Raw genomic sequence first — 15,527 nt, 5'->3', positions numbered from 1 at the left:
GAGAGAGAGAGAGAGAGAGAGAGAAGAGATTGAGATCAAGGCAATTTTACATTGTCCTAAACACAGGGAATATTTAACCATCAAAAAGATTTCCTGAAAAAAATAACACTATGTGGTCTTGTATTTTCAGGATACATGGAAGGCCATCAAGTTGGCATGATAGTCTATTAAAACTGCTATGTCAGGGGAGGATTATTACTCCCCTATCAGAGGGCGACGAACCGTGGTTCATTTGATGCATGGTGAACATCAAAGAAAGAAATCCGAGGCATATTCTACTGTAAAACTTTTAATGAGAAAAGTCATCAAACAGAAAACAAAGTAAAAGTGAGAAAACTTTTTCTAGACATGCGCACTTAGTAGGACAAAACAGAGTAAAACCATAACATGGCTGGATATGTGACATTCACTATGGTTACATGATAAGATAGTAACACAGGTGCAGAGAGCAGGGGGGAATGTACAGACAGAAATGAGTGAAGCTGGCAAAACTAAAAAAACACGCAGTGACATGCTGAATCCCTGAATTGTGCCAAATCAACTGAGATAAGGGACTGAAAGAAAAGTTCTGAGGGAATTTTTCAAAGTTTAAATATTTAGTGAATCTTTGATCATTTCTTACAAACTGAATGACTCTCTCAGAAAGTTCCCTCCAAGTGGCTAGTTTTTTGTGGTTACTTAGCATCATACGCAAAGATCACCAGAATTAATTTGTATCTGTGTACAGGTATTCATTTCAATCCTTTATATTCATTTCCTAAGGTTGCTATTTTTACTTCTGTATTCACTAGCATATTACCAATAGATTTTTCTTCCTGAAGGAAAGAGGGTGGTATGAAATACCATCTTTGAAACAAAAAACTGTCTAGCTTTGTTTCTGTTTGGAAACTAGTTTTGGACTCCTTGCTTGAAAAAGAAAGAAATGAAATTCTGACTTTGGAATTTGATTGCTGGAACTGTAATTTAGTAATTAAATTAAATTCTAAAAAAGAGAGAAGCACAAAGAATGAAAGAATAACCAAAACATGAGATGGAAATGAAACATACTGTACATCTAAGTTTATGTTTTCACTTCTGACACCCTTGAGCAGCACTGGACAAGCAGCACAAATTTCCATTGAATAAGATTAAGAGAATGTGCATACTAGTTTCTGAATGGCACATTGGACATATTGTACTGCATTCCAGCAAGATGGCTTTTAAAAACAGCTTCATTATGCTCTGTTCAGACATAACCATGGCTAAAGGCAAAAACTTGGCTGAGACGGATCACTGAACTGATATGATATGGCAATTCCTGTGTTTTCTGTGCTTACAGTGAAGCTAAAATTTTAACCATGCATAGAGGTTTCACAGTTGGATGGAATACATCCATTTTCTTCTTATGCCCAAAAGTGGATAACATGCATTTTTAAACAGATTTGGCTGCATTAATCAATGAAGTGACTATATGTGTGTGATATGATCTTGGCTGGAATATATTTTGGAAGCCAGTGTCAAAAAGCAGTGTTTGTATGTATTAAACCAGTAGAGTAGCTCAGCAGGCTTAACTTAAATACTAAACAGGCACAACATGATCTAGAATCTAAAATCTAATTAGATTTTTAAAGGGTAGATGGCACCAGAGGAAAAACACGAAGGGATTACAGGAGCATTTGCATCAATAATTCCTGGTTTCAAAATAGCAGATATGATCAAGTGATCCCAACTTCACCTTTTTTATCATTTCTTGTCATTATTCTCCTTCATCTGTTCACTGAACCTACATGTTAAAATTACAAGCAGTAGCTAATACAATTTTGTAGGAATTTTGTAGTTTATCAACTTCCAAATTTTGTGATAAGAAAATTACAGCTTTACATGAAAAATCCAGTATTTTGCTTTTTCAGAGCTCTCCCACACAGGCCACAAGTTTTCACTGAACTATCCAACTGTATTGTCAAAACCTTTTTCCTCATCAGTGATGGCCACTTCACATCCCTTCAGTGTATAGGCCCAGATGTGCATCAGTTTATATTGCATTTATATTTATACTGAATGGAATCAGCCACTGAAATTCACATTCTGCTTGGGAAGAGAAAGAAAGAAAGAAAGAAAGAAAGAGAAAGAAAGAAAGAAAGAAAGAAAGAAAGAAAGAAAGAAAGAAAGAAAGAAAGAAAGAAAGAAAGAAAGAAAGGGAAAGGGTATCAATGTGTCCTTAAGAGAAAATGAAACTTAAGTCCAAGTCAAAGATATGAAACAGTCTTCAACAGGAGCACTTCCAACTTTTCCTAAATTAAGAACATAAATAGTTTTACTGCATTCCATATATAGACAAATTTAACCAGAACAACAATGTGATCAAATGTGTCACAATGACCATCTTGTAATTATCTGTCTTAAGCACTCTGTCATGCATTTTTTACTTTTTGCATATCCACATACAGTATGTACCAATATTTGGTTTTAATTGAAAATAATACCTATTTTTTCTATTTTAGCATGTATTTTCAATTATTTGGAAATACTTAATGCAGGATGGAGCTGTTATTCAAATTAGCTCCCATGTGTCTTCATTCCTTTTTTAATTAAAAGTAATGAGGCTATTTATTCAAAGTGCATAACCCAAACTCTTTCTTAAAACAAACCTATACGTGATAAATATGTTTGTCAAAGCCGAGACCATAAAGCAAAGCTCTCTAATCTAAATGATCATTGTTGCAATAAAAGCAGTGCTTGTTAGGCATTCATACCATGTACTCAAACTATGGCTGATGTTCAGTGTGGCTTTCTTATAGATCAAATTCTAAGTGCTCATATCATTTTAATACTAGATTATTCAGTCAGGCCTGTTTTTTTTAATTCAGTCATGTTTTTCTTTCATAAACATGAATTCATTTTTCCTGGGATCTTTGTTCTATAAAAATGATTTTTTTTCTTTATATAGAAATAAACTAAGCTGAAGACTTTGGAAGGACCAGGGTTTGGAGCAGATTTGACATGGGAGTTCTTTTCTGTGCATTTATGGAATGGACTCTTTCTTTTAGTTTCTTTAACTATCAAAATAAAGGCATAACTTTATTCCACAGTGCAAAGAAAGATGTGGAATTGGAATGCTGCTACCTGAGTAGCAGTCCCACCCTTACATGACACATAATAAATAGATATTGAAACTGAGGATCACTCTTGAAATAATTCCAGAGAACATCATTTAATAGAGCTCTCATGTCTCACAAAGAAAGCCCAAACTTTCAAGGAAGCATACTGCTGAAGTGCAAAGAGAGGAATAAAAGGAATAACTAAGACTCCAGGGATGTCAGAATCAACTATATGGGAGGCAAAAAAAAACTTACATAAGAGAAAACTTAATGAAGTGTGTGGTGAATCAAAATAGAACATAATCACAATTAGAAGAGAAAATAAAATACCTAGAAGAGATTCATAAACACAATCCAGATCAACAAGCATTGAAAGTGTTAAATAATAATTAAACTCATTGGAAAATTGCAGAACTTCAAAAGAAGATAAAATATGTAAAATCTTTTGAAAAGGCACAAACTAGAGAAGCTTTTGGCATATCAAATTAGAAAAGAGAAATAAAGAAGGATGATTACAGCAATAGAGATAGAGAGGAAACAATTATATACAAAATCAGAAATAATGGAAGAACTTGCAAAATTTCTAAAGGAATTATATTCAAGACACAAAATTGACAAGGGAATTTTGAAAACATAGATTAAAAATTAAGTACCTAAAGAATTTATTGAACATAGATAAGTATTATGGAAAGTTATAATAACTCAAAAATTAAAATTGGTAAAGTGTCAGGCCCAGCTAGCTGATGGCTCTATATTACAAAAAGCTAAAAGAGGATCTAATGGATCCACTTCTGAAGATGATAAATGAAATTCAAATAACAAAAACAATATCAAATGCATAGGAAGAGGCATAGATAATATTAATAAACAAAGAAGAGAATGAACTGATGAATCACCAGTCATACGGATAAACTTGTCTAATGAATATCAATTACATATATTCACTACTGTATTCACTGAGCATATGAGGAAGTCTATTCCCAAAATTGCACTCACAGGAATAGATATGGTACATTTTAAAAAGAAAGTTGAAAAATAATAGAATTATCTGTGAAGCAGCTTTCACAAGAGATCGATGGAACGTTAAGGTGCTTCCAAGTGAAATAGGCAGAATGCAGAGATGCAGTCATTATGAAGCTTTATTCATCGATAGGTTATATAAAAAGAGCTATATGGCATGGAAGCATCCATGCTTGTATGATAGAGAATGCATGCAAGTGAGAAGATAGAAAAGAGAAGCAGAGCTAGAACAAAGAAGTAGCCCCTGGGCAGAGGTATTTATGGGGGGTCTCGGCCCCTCCCTAGCCATAAAACTCTCTCGCCAATGGGGCTGCTGCAGGGGAGCAAAGAAGCCTCTTTGCTCCATCTGATGACCTATTTGGGGAACTGCCATGGGCTGGCACAAAGCATGTAACAATTCCCCTTCTTGCCAGCCATGACAGGGACCAGTGAATGTGTGTGAGGGGGCGAGCAGGTGTTATAGACATGTATAAAAACATTCAGAAGGCCAAACACAAACGCTTACACAGAAGGTTGTGCCGGTCAATGGGAACAGGTTTGGTGAACAGATCAGCTATCTGGTCAGCTGTATTACAGTGCTCTACACATATAAAACCCTCTTTGGCAAGCTGTCTGACATTTTTATAGCGTATGTCTATGTGGCGAGATCTAGAGCCTACTGCATAAGCCTCCGATATTGCAATGGCGGCTGTGTTGTCCTCTAGAATTTGGATGGGCAGAGGAGGAGCTGCCCAGATGCTCGTTATCAGATCATTGAACCAAGTCAAATCATTGGCCGTGTCTGACAGGCTGGCAAATTCCACCTCGGCCGTGGAGCAAGAAACAAATTTTTGCTGCCTAACATGCCAATGTATTGGGCAGCCATTTAGCAATATGAGGAAACCAGAGGTGCTCCACCTACTTTTGGTGTCGCCAGCCCAGTCTGCATCTGAGTAAGCAGAGAGCTGGGCCGTCTCCCCCTTCTCTGGTTCCAGCACAAGGAGGGCATCGGTCATGCCCCTGAGGTACCTAAGTACCCTCTTAACAGCAGTCCAGTGGAATTCCTTTGGGTGTTCCACATGCCTGGACAATAGATTTACAGCTAAAGCTATGTCAGGCCTGCTCCAATTGCTGATATATAGCAAGGAGCCAATCACAGATCTGTGAACTCAGGACCGTCCTTGTGAGTATGGTTGTAAAAGTCGCTTTGCATTGGGCTATGCGTGGGATTAGATTCTGCCATTTTGCATTTGGCCAATAACTCCTCTATCTTTTCTTTTTGAGATAGAGCGAACCCCCCCTTAGTGGCCAAAATATGCACACCCAAGTACTTATCAACCCGCCCCAAAGATTTCAAAGTGAACTTTTCTTCCAGGGCCTTGGCAAATTCATCACACCCTTCCTTGTCAGGTCCTACATATAGTAGGTCATCCACATAAACTAACACCCTTTCTGTGGTACCCTTTGAGTTGCGTGTGAAAACACATTCATCTGCACGGGATGCAGTGAAACCAACTCGTTCTAAACTTTTTCTAAGGCAGTCATACCATAGTTTCCCTGACTGCTTGAGACCATATAACCCTTTGTGGAGTAACCTTGTATTTTCCCCTTCTTGCTGGTAGCCAGGAGGGGCCTTCACGTAGATCTGCCGGTCCAATTTGGCGTGGAGGTAAGCCGTCTGGATGTCGAATTGGAAGACTTCCTTCCCCAGAGTGGCTGCAGTCACGAGGGCGGTCTTGACGCTCTCTGCCCGGACAGTTGGAGAGTATGTCTCCCCATAGTCTTCCATATAGCGTTGGGCGAATCCCTGAGCTACCAAACGGGCCTTATACAGGTAGAGGCCATTGGCAAGTGGTTTTGCCTTGTAAACCCACCTTGTGCCAATGACTTTCCTCTCCTTTGGAGGTTGCTGGGGGGTGAAGACCTTGAGTTGTTTTAAGCTCTGCATTTCCTTCTCCATCGCGAGCTGCCATTTCTCCTGTTCTTCGATGGGTAGCTCCTGGATGTCAGAGAAGGATTTTGGGGTGACCACAACGCTGTTAACAGACGCGATGTGCCCAATGTCAATTCTCTTTGGCGGGATGGCTTTGTTGGACCGCTTTGACCTCCTTACCTTCTGCCACTCACCACCTTTTTCTTCCGTGGGTTTCTGAGGCGTTGCTGGGGAACTGGACGGCTCATCCTCCCCATCTGAACCAGGTGGGATGACATCTTCGTCTTGTTCCACACTTTCGTCGGTGGCAGGGTATGTGGACGTCTCAGGTGATGTTGTAGTCGGTGTGCCCTTGTTGGGACAGTTGATATATGGGCTCAGATCATTGGAGTGTATCTGGGCCCAATTGGAGTCCTCTTCAAAGGAGGCAGATTGAGAAGTCACAATCCTGCCCCCTTCTCCCAGGAAACGGTAGGCCTTGGAGCCAGGAGCGTAGCCCAAGAACCTCAGTCTCTGGGAGACAGATCTCCCCTTCTTCCGCAGCTGCTTGGGGATGTGAACCCATGCATAGGACCCAAACACATGTAAATGTCCCAGATTTGGTTTCCTACCATGAACTAGGAAATATGGGGTCTGGTTCACAACACTGCTCCAAGTGCGGTTTAAGGTATAATTGGCGTATTTTACCGCTTCTGCCCACTATGATTCTGCGACCCCTGCGTCTGCAATCAGACTACGCATCATAGTTTGTAGGACTCCATTTCTTTTCTCTGCCACACCATTCTGAGCTGGGGTGAAAGGCGCGGTAAGAAAATGGCGGATGCCCTTACGCTTTACCCAGTCCTGGAATTTTCGGGACATGAACTCAGCCCCGCGGTCGCTCTGCAGTTGTGCGATCTTGGTTTTATACTGGGTCTCTACAAAGTTGTAGAGTGATTTTATGGCGTCAAAGGCTTCAGATTTTTCTGTGAGGATATACACATGGCCGTACCGTGAAAAATCATCAACTGCAGTGAGAAAATACTGACTTTTCCCTAGGGATGGTGTGAAAGGCCCGACCAAATCAACATGAACTAGTTGGTATGGGTATTGGGTCTTACGCAGTGATGTTTTTGGAATAGGCGCAGCCTTCCTCTTTGACTTCTTACAGATTGCACAGTCCAGGAATACCTCACAATCTTTGAGCTGGACTCCCTCAGCAAACTCTCCCGTCTTTTTAACCACAGGGAAGCTTGCATGACCTAATCTTCGGTGCAAAATATGGGCACACTTATCGTGGAGTGGCTTCCCGACTGACACCCTCTTGGCTTTGGTTGCCTTGAGCGGTGCTTCAGGTGACAGCTGAGGTTGGGATTTCTTATCTACACTGCCTTGCTGTGGGGGCTTGGATGCAACCGCTTCACCCTTGCGGTCGTTAAGCAGCCTTGGGGTTGTCTGTGAGGCCCCTTCTAAGGGGGAGAAATATGGTAAATCATTTATGATGGCTATATTTCCAATGATCCTCTGGTCCCGGGTGACATGACCTCCCCCTTTGCGAAATAAAACTTCCACCCCGTCATCGTCACATAACTTGATAATGCTCAATAGGTTGTTGGCAATGGAGGGGGCGTGTAAGACACCTTCAACTTTTCCAAGCCCGGGTACAGAAACCGTGCCCTCCCCAATAACTAAAGCCTTAACACCATTTGCTACTTTGACAGATGAGTTAATTTTCTTTACCCTTTTAAAACCTTGACTCATATTGGTAATGTGAGAAGAAGCTCCAGAGTCCAGTAACCATAAGTCAGTGGAGCTATCAGCTCTTGTGGTGGGGGCACAGGTAGACACAAGATTGCTAGTACTTTTGGCCCCGCCACGGCCCCTTCCTTGTCCCTTGCCCCTACCTTGATTGGGACCACGCTTGGGGCCTTGTTGAAAATGGGGGCAGTCCTTCTTGAGGTGCCCCTCAGAGCCACAGGTGAAACACTTGAGTAGAGCATTAACCTGCTCTGAGTTGCGGTGTCGTCTGCTGGCTGGCTGGCTGGTGACTCTGTTGTATTCTCCCATATCTCGTTGTCTGCTATCTTCATCAATGAGTCTGCCCTCGAGGTAGGACAGAGGCATGGGTTCATCCCTGCCCCCTTCCAGGGAAATAATAAAATTGTTCCAACTTTTGTCCAGGGAAGCCATGATAACTGCGACCAAGTTCTCTTCTGGTATTCGGTAATTTTTGGACATTAGTTGCGCCCTGAGGGATTTTAATTTTCCAAGATGTTCTGCCATGCTGGCCCCAAACCTGAGTCTTGTGTTGTAAAACTCAGTTGTGAGTCTGGTGAGGGAACCCATGCTCTTGCTGTTGAATAAATTGTATAATAACCGCCAAACTGCTCAAGCTGTGAGTCCATCTGGAATGCTTGGGAACAAATTATCATCGATAGAAGCCATCAGGGTAGAAAAAGCCTGTCTATGGAGCCACTCTTCTCGTGAGCTCCACGGGAAAGGTGGTGGGTTCAGGGCCATTTCAAGAATCCCATCCTTTAATAGACATACCTGCAAATTTCTATTCCAACTGTGGTAGTTCTCACCCCCAATTTTCAGTTTTTCAAAGCTTGGATGCAACGTGGACGCAGGCAGAAACGTTTTGTCCCATTCCTGGAGCATTTGAGAGGTTTGCATTGAAAAAAAGGTAAAGGTACCCCTCTAGTGGGCGTTGGTGGTATATTTCTCTGATTTTCAGATGGCACCCCTTCTGGGTTAAAAAGCCCGTACTGGGCATGTCCGGAAAACATGTGATCAGGGGGTGGGCATTGCCCAAGATTGCAGGCCGGCACTTGGTTTTGAAAAAGCTCTGGAAAACCTTCCTGGAGCCCCCCTGGCCCTGGATTGCCTTGAGAAGCCCATCGCTGGTCCTGAAAACCTTGGGGATGGCTAAAGCCGATGCTGGAGGAGGGGGCCAACCCCCCCCGAAGGCCAAGTAAGGAGAGCGCCTGGGCGGGGGCGAAAGGAAGACTGGGAGCCCCAGAGAGAGGGTCAGGGGCCTTGGGGGGTAATGAGCAGTCTTACTGCCATCATAGGTCATGAGGGTTTCTGCTGGAGAGAGCCCAGGAGTTTGCATGTTGCTACGGCTGGATGCCAGGGGTTGCTGGGCCTCCAGACTTAATTGAGGCCTTTCTTTGTTAGAAAATGTGGGCGCACAGGGGGCTGCCATCTTGCTTCCTGTGCCGGGCCATGCGGTCTCCCTGGGCGCAGCCATCTTGTTTCCTGTTGCCCCAGGAAGCTGTAGGTCACAGTTAGGCAGGGGATTTCGGGCCGAAAGCCCTGGGGTCCTGGGGTTACTCAGGGTGGCAGGCGCCATATTGAGGGGCCTCGTGGTGGCTGAGGGGGGGCTTACCCAGCATCCACAGTCCTTCTGCACTGATGTCCTTCGTGGAGAGGCTTGTGGGGTCTCCTGTACTTCAAGGAGTTTTAGAAGCAGTTCCTTGCATTCCGGTGTAGACATTTGATCCACGTGTTGCTTGCGTTGGGCCCGGAGCGCTTCTGCTGCATCTTGACAGTCTTGGGTGGACTGAAAAACTTCCAAGCTTCCCTCTGTGGCGTGCAGAAGGAAGCCATCTGTGCTCTCACCTGGAGTGGAGCTTGCTTCAGGGGCTAGAGCTGTTGATTTTGATTGAAGACTCCTGGTCACAATCTGGGATCTCCGGCCATCCATTTCAGTTTCAAATCTAGGCATTTGCTGCAGGCTTGGAAGCGTTCCCTTTAACCATCCTCTCTGCTACCAACTTGTGAAGCAGCTTTCACAAGAGATCAATGGAACGTTAAGGTGCTTCCAAGTGAAATAGGCAGAATGCAGAGATGCAGTCATTATGAAGCTTTATTCATCGATAGGTTATATAAAAAGAGCTATATGGCATGGAAGCATCCATGCTTGTATGATAGAGAATGCATGCAAGTGAGAAGATAGAAAAGAGAAGCAGAGCTAGAACAAAGAAGCAGCCCCTGGGCAGAGGTATTTATGAGGGGTCTCGGCCCCTCCCTAGCCATAAAACTCTCTCGCCAATGGGGCTGCTGCAGGGGAGCAAAGAAGCCTCTTTGCTCCATCTGATGACCTATTTGGGGAACTGCCATGGGCTGGCACAAAGCATGTAACATTATCATGCAGTAGAGTTCGTCAATATTAAGAAAGAGAAGGCATCAGTAATATTTTTAGACATGGAAAAAGCCTTTGACAATTTGGAATGGACTTTTTTTACAAGAGTTCTGAAATAAAGGGAATCCCAGAGAAGTATTAAAAATCTGCTGGAGGGCATATATCATGGGCAAACATGCACAGTGGATTGCAGGCTAATTCTGCTCACTGCCAGCAGTTTGATTCTCACCGGTTCAAGTTGACTCAACCTTCCATCCATCCAAGGTCAGTAAAATGAGGACCCAGCTTGTTGGGACAATATGCTGACTCTGTAAACCACTTAGGGCTGTAATGAACTATGAAATGCTATATAAGTCTAAGTGCTATTCCTATTGCAAACAGCAAAGGTTACAGTGAATGGAGCAGTCGCTACAAGCTTTTCAATTAGAAAAAGGTCAGGCAAGAATATCCACTGTATCCTTTACTTTATTTGTAATTGTTCTGCTCCTGGTCAACAAGATCTGATAATTGGGATCAAAATTCAAGCAGAGGAACACAAGATGAAATGTTACACAGAAACCACAAAGCTCTATACAACAGGTGATAAAAATAATCAGAGATTTTGGTTGCTTTTCCAAATACAAAACAAAGATAATAATGAGGAACTTTTGAGGAAGATTTTTTTGTGAAATAAAGAGGGATCCAGTGAAATGTATTTAGGTTGTTACTTGACAGAATGCAATAAAGACCACATTTCAAAGCAATTGCAGCAAAATAGGGAAAGAAATAAAACAAGTTCTTAAAAAGCAGTTTAAAATTTCCTGACTAGAATTTAGGATGACAACAAAAAGAACCAAAATTAATTTGTTGTTGGTCTAATTCAAATGCCAGATTAAAAAATTGCAGGATTAACAAAGAACAAGTAATAAATTTATATAAATTGAGAAAAAAATGAACACTTAGATTAAAAAAAATGAAAGACTTAAAAGGGTCATGGGTAAAATAACAAGAAATTTCTTTTTTAGAAATGGTAGAAAAGTAATATGGGTAAGAAAAGGAAAGATAATGGATGGTCATCTTTGTACTGTTGAGAGAAACTTATGATTGCAATTTACATAAAGGGATGACAAAGGCCACAAAATTTTCACACAAATTTACAGAAGGGGCAGCAATGCTACAATATGTAGCTTCTATGGTCTAAGTCTATCTGAAGGCTTCATTACAAGAGGCAGGGATGGATTGTGCCTTATTACACACTGAGACTGGGTGGCTTTGTCCTAAAACAATGCTTCTGCAGACACAAGCTGCACTTAGAAGCTGGATGGGAAAATAAAAACTGAGGAATTTTGCCCTAAAGGTCAGATTTTTCCAAAGCTTTAAGCTCTGCATCAGCCTAATATCTTCTACAGCTTTAAAAACCAAGTCCTCTGTGAAGGATCCTACACTGAGCTGTGGATTGGATTAGTTTACCTGTAAGATTCCTTTCAACTTTATATGATTCTAGACTGGAGTCTCCTCAGCCAAGTCTTGGGAGGGGCTTTCTCCACTGAACTTGGGAGTCGGGCTTGCAAACAATATGCTTGTAAAGGTTGAGTTTTGGCATAGGAATGTGATTCTGTCTAAAATTGGTATGGTTTTATGTCATATTTCTTGACATCATTATAGGGATTTTAATTATGTTTTTAATTTTTAACTCTAATTTTTTAATTTATTTTAATTTTAATTTATTCTACAGGGGCCATTAATTTAATTTTTATTTTAACTTCTGTATTATTGTATGTTATTGTTGTTAGCCGCCCTGAGTCCTTCGGGAGATAGGGCGGCATATAAGTCCCAATAATAAATAAATAAATAACAAATTTGTTATCAAAACATGTCATTCACCATTTCTCTTAGTGTGATTTTTTTTTGAAAACATAATTATGTTCACTCCCTGTTATATACTGATGTATACCTTTTGTTAACTATTTTCCTCCCCATATCTGGTCTTCAATTTAATTCTACACATTTTAAAAGAAGAATGCTAAACACTAGAGGGCTTCTAGTATGACAGTGATACTTCCATTTTGGCAGATTGTACATTTCTTTCCCTTGAAATCCATGGCAGATTACTTCATGTATCCCTAGATTGCAGTTTTGTTTCCTTTTTCAAAATGATTCAAAACCAACTGCTTATGAGAGCACTATTCATTCCCTGGAATTATTCAATTATTCTCATAAAACTACATTTCTCATCATTTCTTATTCCAGCATAGAGTCAGAGTAAAATCCAACAGAGAGGATTTGTTGTCTTGTTAGGGGAAGGTGGGAGACAGGAAGAATTATTTTGATATTCCCAGGGCAGCAGGGAGGAGAATGAAGGCTGATTCCTTCTGAACTAGAGAATATAATATTGACTTCAAGTTGAGGTGAATCCTTAAACACCCAAGGAGATTTGTGCTTGTGAATAAATGCTAATTTAAACAACATTATATAAAAAGTAAGTTGTAAGGAAAACAACTTTGCAATCCCAGTACCTTCCTTTGAAATGCATTTCCTTATTACAAGTACACAACAAAGGAAAATATTCCTCAGTGATGACAACCTGGATCCAGAGCATCTAATTTACAGTATTTGGTTCCAGGTGTTTTCTCTATTTCTTTGTTGTCATCTAGCAGGTATATGGATCTGGATTGGTATCCAGATGTACCAGCTATGGTAACTCTAATATAATAGGTAGAATAAAATAATCTCTTGCTTTTTTAAAGGCCAAGTCGTCATTCTTATCTAATTATTTAATTTGAATCTATATTGACATTCTCTTATTAAATAATGTACTAGAATATGCCCTAAGAGCATTATGTTATATTTGAAATGTTAAAAGAAAATCAACATCATTTCCCCCCCCCCAAAAGTCAGCTATATATATTGTCTAAAAATGAACAATCTTCTCTCTCTGGTAAGTCTGTATGCTTTGAATGAAGGCCTTTTTATTGCTGCCAGAGCCGCCACTACAGAAGAGACAATGGTGGTGATCATGCTATTTCCTGTAATGTAAAGGCAATGTCAATGCCCTCCAGGAGCCAATATTCATGAAAGATTTTCAGGAAAGAGGAGATGACAGCTAGTGTGATCATCACAAGCTTTATTAAAGATAAATACATAAAGGAGTAGACACACAATGCTCCTTGGGACAGACACTGGGCATGTATGCAATGTTCTGCCATTGTATGCCAGTGCCAGGTGGAAGGTTTGTATAGTTTGTAAAGCTTTTATACTCAACATACTGTGCATTCATTAATCATGGGTGCAAAACAAACTGTCAATTAAAAATGTGTGAGAAACTAACTTATCAACCTTTGAAATGCCTTCCCTGTTCAGTGTCTCTGCACGTGGAATTACTCCCACTTATGGTGAACATCTACTATTTTTTATACTAAAAGTCTAGTTGTCAAATATAGCATTACATTGGTCCAGGGCCATTTTAGTGGCATTCCAGCAGTAGAATTGTCTTCCTGAGAATCATTTTATCACTTTAATGTCATGTGAAACATTTTAAAAACTCTTCAGACTTTAATGGTTAAAGAGATATTTTATTTTTGCTATAAGAGTTAAGTGTGTGGGACATTTTGTGCAGGGATTCAGGCATCAGGCAAGAAATTGGGAGATTGTGAATTCTAGTCCCAAATCCGACATAAGGCCAGCTGGGTAACCCTGGTCCAGTCATGTTCTCTAAGTTCTAAAAAGAAGGAATAACAAACAACTTCTAAAATCTTGTCAAGAAAAATGCATGGACTTTCCCAAGCAGTTACCAAGAGTCAAAACTGAATGGAAAGAACCAAACCTTCCCTGAAAAAACCCCAAACCCCACCCACTCACTTTCTTCTATTACATTTACTTGGGTTTCATTGCTATTTCAGATAGAGTCAACAAAGCCAGTCCCAGGAGTAATCCTTATGCCACCATCTTTTTATTCTTGATAATTCGCCAAACCATTTGTATTCTAGATCCGAGAGGGTAAGAACAAAAAAAGAATGTAGTGAATGGATACATAGATTGGTTGTTGGTATCATCACCTACAGAAGCTGCCATCTTCTGGATGCATTTTCTACAAAGCTGCTTTTTAAAATCACCACCTAGATTTCTTTACTACCTAATTACTCATCCTTGTCACATCTTACCCCCACCAAATTTCACCCTGGTGATTTGAGGGAGTCCTTTTATTTTTCATCTATCATGTCCTATTATCTTGTCTTGTTTCTCTTCTTGTATCTTCTATCTCTCTCTGAACATTGTTAAAGTAATGGTCAATATAAGAGTCTAACTCTTGGTAATCTGTATGTTTAATCACTATTTTATTGCTGTAAACATGGTTATCAACAGATAAATAGTCCCAGAGGGACATGAGCAAGAAGCTGCAAGTATTTAAACTGCCTCATTAACATTTTCCAGTTTCAGTTAAGGATGTTAAATAACTTTTGAGTCCCACAATCTCATAGTCATGTACAAATTTGAATATAGTTGCACATTTTGCTGGAATTGTTTCATCAAGCCATGCATTTTATGCTTCTTTCCTTCTATGAATAGATATATCATAAAGCAAAAAATCTTTGCAGCTGAAGGAAAATAAAATAGTAGCTGGCAACTATCATCAAACAGGTGCACATATTTTCTTAAATCACATTATTGTTCCAAATTATTAAGGAAAGGGGGACTATGTGAGGATTATTTTAGTCAGCATAAACTAGTGGAGGAGCTTAAGGCAACCAGTGGATTTTTGAGATGAGCAAGAAATTTTAAATTACTCTTCCTCAGTCACCTATCCAGAAATTTAAATTTTCAAATTTGATTCACCCAATATGCATTTAATGAATTGTTAGTGTACCATTCAGAATCCCTTACATAATATAATATAAAGAAAGGAACCCTGGTGGTGCAATGATTAAAGTGCAATATTGCAAGCAAATTCTGCCCACAGCCTGGAGTTTGATCCTGAGTCAAGGTTGACTCAGCTTTCCATCTTTCCAAGGTCAGTAAAATGAGGACCCAGATTTTGGGGGCCAATGCAGTTAGTTCTCGTCTTACAACAGTTCACTTACTGACTCTTCAAAGTTACAACAGTACTGGAAAAAGTGACTGATGACTGTTTATCACACTTAAGACCATTGCAGCATCCCCACGGTCAAAATTCAGATGCTTGCCAACTGACACATATTTATGACAGTTACAGTATCCTGAGGTCATGTCATCCCCTTTTGTGACCTTCTGATAAGCAAAGTCAACAAGGAAGCCAGATTCACTTAACGACCATGTGACTAACTGAACAATTGCAGTGATTCACTTAACAACTATGGCAAAAAAGCTTATAAAATGGAGAAAAATTCACTTAACAAATGTCTCACTTAACAACAAAAAAGTTTGGGCTCAACTGTGG

Source organism: Vipera ursinii (assembly GCF_947247035.1).
Source record: "Vipera ursinii genome assembly, chromosome: 1".
NCBI classification, from domain to species: domain Eukaryota; kingdom Metazoa; phylum Chordata; class Lepidosauria; order Squamata; family Viperidae; genus Vipera; species Vipera ursinii.
Note: the sequence above shows the minus strand (reverse complement) of the source record.